The following is a 3,763-nucleotide window of genomic DNA, read 5'->3' on the forward strand; positions in this document are numbered from 1 at the left end:
AGAGCCCTCCATGGATACATCCCACAAAAGCATGCTTCAAGGCGGGCAGGGCCCGGGCGGGTCCTGCGCGCTGAGCCGTCTCGATGAGATCGGCGCAGATATCCGGCTCAGGGCCCGGCTCACCAATCTTGCCAATGAAAACATGAATTCCGCCGAAGGGGACCCGGTATCCGTACTCAATTGAGCCGGCGTCGGGGCCCCAGTTTGCATCGTCGATGTAGAGCTTGCCGCGACGACTCTTGGTCATCCGGCCCACAGCGTATCCCTTGAGCCCTTCGAAGCTGCCCTTCAAGAACTCAAATCCACCGTGCGCTGGCCCCACGGTGGGCGCCAACTGTCGTGGAATTGTCACGGCAGATGTCCTCAAGCTAGGACTTAGTCGTGGAGCCATCGCCGCTAGGAAGCTTGAAGGGGTTAAACGGGACAAGGAACACGAGGGTTTATACTGGTTCGGCCCCTTACGGTGAAGGTAAAAGCCTACGTCCAGTTGAGGTGATATTGTTTAGGGTTTCGATGACCAGGGAGCTTAACTGCTATGCCTGGCTCTCGACGAGATCTTTCTTTTCCCTAAACCGCTGCCGGGTCGTCCCTTTATATAGAGAGGTTGATGCCCAGTAGCTCTCAGAGTCCCGGCCGGCTCATAAGAGTGTCCGGCTCGGACTCTCAACTATTCTTGCCTTACACTACAAGTTCTACCATAATGACGGTTGTAACTACGGGCCCTAGCCATCTCCGGGTCTTAAGCCCATCTTTGGCCCACCGTCTTCAAGCTTGGCGCCAGGTTTCAGGTGATGACCCTTATGAGTAACCCGGCCCCACCGGGCGGGTGACTCTAAGGTTTATATCCTCAACAACCAGCGAAAAAAATGATGAAGAAAATGGCTCCCAAGTGACATATTGGCTGTGTCCAGATTTGGGGAACAAATCCACCTTAGGATCGGCGCCGAACCAGCTGCAGTCCAGCAGATCCGCGCCGGGATCCGCACTAGCAGACGCGCCAGACCGGCCAGCGACGGAATCTGCCGCGCGTGTGGACCAGCCCTCGGCTGGTGGCTCGCCCGGTGCCACGCGGCGGCGTCCCAGTGGAGCGGGCGGCGTGCGCTTCCCCGACCAACCGCACTGCTACAAGCGGCGGGCCCAGGCGCGGCCGACCGGCGCGGGTGCGGGATCCAGCGCTGACCCGACCAGCCAGGAGGGCGCGGGCTTCGGTGCTGATCCTCGTGGCCCCGCGCAATCATTGGCTCATGATGAGCCTGCTGGTGCGTCAGGAGGTGCGCCAGGATCTTCTGTGGCTGATACAACTTCGCCGTCACGTGCTGAAGCCACAGAGGATCAAGTGCGGGTGTCATGCGAATCTGCCTCGGGATCGCCTGCACCAGGGACTCCTGTGCGCGGTTCCGGATCTTCTGCGCCGGCTGATCCAGCAGTGCAGTCTAGGCGGCTCACACGGTTACAAAAAGGTGTAACTCAACCCCTTAATTACAAAAATCTAAGCAAATATGGCCTCGTTTGTTTTACAGATGAACATGCTGAACCAAGAACTTTGGATGAGGCACTTGGAGATGAAAAGTGGAGAAAAGCAATGATGGAAGAATATGTGGCACTGAAGAAAAATGAAACATGGCATTTGGTTCCCCCACGGCAAGGTAAAAATCTTATAGATTGCAAGTGGGTGTTCAGAGTTAAAAGGAAATCTGATGGAACTATTGATAGATACATGGCTAGGCTTATTGCCAAAGGCTTTAAACAGAGATATGGTATTGATTATGAGGATACATTTAGTCCAGTTGTAAAAGCTGCCACCATTCGCCTTGTTCTGTCTATTGCTGTTTCTAGAGGATGGAGTCTCAGACAGCTAGATGTACAGAACGCGTTTCTTCATGGTGTTCTGGAAGAAGAGGTGTATATGAAACAGCCTCCCGGGTTTGGGAGCAAGTCTAGTCCCTCGTTTGTGTGCAAACTTGATAAAGCACTCTATGGCTTGAAGCAGGCCCCAAGGGCGTGGTATTCCCGTCTTAGTCACAAGATGCAATCACTTGGTTTTGTCCCTTCCAAGTCAGATACCTCACTGTTCATTTACAATAAGCTCAATACATGCATATTTGTTCTAATCTATGTTGATGATATTATTGTTACAAGCTCATCTAGTGAGGCCATTGCATCATTGTTGAAGGATTTAAGTGCAGAATTTGCTCTCAAGGATCTTGGAGATTTGCATTTTTCCTTGGGATTGAGGTGAAGAAACACAAGGATGGACTTCATCTCTCTCAAGAGAAGTATGCAACCGATTTGGTAAGAAAGGCAGGCCTGCAAGGTTGTAAACCCTCCTTCACTCCATTATCTAGCTCAGAAAAGCTATCTCTCACAGAAGGGCATCCAATGCAATTATTGATGGCCCTTTTCAGATCAGTAGTTGCTACTTTCGGTTTTGACTGAACAGAAGGCAAACACACAGTCCAGAACTTTCTCATTCGGAGCGTTGGTGATTGACAGAGTGAAAGTCCTGCCGAGGGTAATCAGTGACGCAGAATGACTTTTAATCAGACAACGTGCATCAAATTATTCGTCCATGAGTGTTCATATGATTGAAAAGTACAAAAAGGTTAGGTGAAACCGAATGCATTCCCTGAAGTGTGTTAAAATGATAGTGTGAACGGCCAAGGTAAAGGTATTTGAAAGTTACCAACTTTTCTCATCTCCAGCCGCCGTTAACAGTTTTGTGTCTTGTCCGACAACTATGTGCTTGGCTTCGGCGTTGACTCTCTAGAGAATACTAGAGCAGAAGACAGAGGTTCAATTAGATGCAGATTTGAATTCAACATAGACGGATTAGAAAATGCATCATAAGCTCTCTTTTTTAGCATTCATTAGATGTGCTTATATGGTGTGTTACAACATATATGGGGACGTCATGTAACTAGAGAAATAACATCAGGGCTGTAAACACACAAGATTGGAGATAAACTTTTTAATGGATTTCTTTTTCAAACAAAGAAAGATATTCTAGATATGGACAGATTCTCTAAGAGAAAATTTCAGCAAAATTTTGTGTATGAACACATTGCTAAAAATTTCATAATATTGTTAGCAAAAATTAGTTATATTAATTTGTATAGCTTTTCAATAGCCTGTTTATATAGATAAAGTAAAAGAACTTAAATTGCAAGCTTTGTAGCATGAAATGAGTAATTTTTCTAGGGATTTAGGGTTGTAAGAGCAACTTCAGCGGATCCCTTATAATCGGTTAGAGGAGCAAAATAGGTGGCTAACCACATCTAGTTGAACTCCCAAACCGTTAGTGGACTAAATATTATACTCCTTCAGCACAAAAGTTTCCCCAACTCTAGTAAATATACTCGACCACGCCATGGGCGAGTAAACATTTCACCCCCACCCTCTCTCCCGCCCGCACAGCTACCCCTTCCGGCCGCTGCCATCACTGATGACCCCGATTCCGTCTTGAATGGATACTCAAAACCCATCCCCAACCCCACCGGCCACCGCCATCAATGCGTCTCCGCCTATAACGACCCTTGCACCGTCACCCGCACACAAAAAAAGGTTTGGCACAAACAAACTTTTATGGTAGAATGCACATGCTACTTATATTAGACAGTTTGATTTGCTATTTTGTTCTTTTATTGTTGAATGCAATATTGATTATTATCACAAGATAGGTTCAAGTGATCCAGAGATACCGGGGGGACACATGAGGAGAAGAGATAAAAGAAAAACGACACACACTTCCTTTGTCTGTCGAACA

Source organism: Triticum aestivum, chromosome 7D (genome assembly GCF_018294505.1).
Source record: "Triticum aestivum cultivar Chinese Spring chromosome 7D, IWGSC CS RefSeq v2.1, whole genome shotgun sequence".
Lineage (NCBI taxonomy): Eukaryota > Viridiplantae > Streptophyta > Magnoliopsida > Poales > Poaceae > Triticum > Triticum aestivum.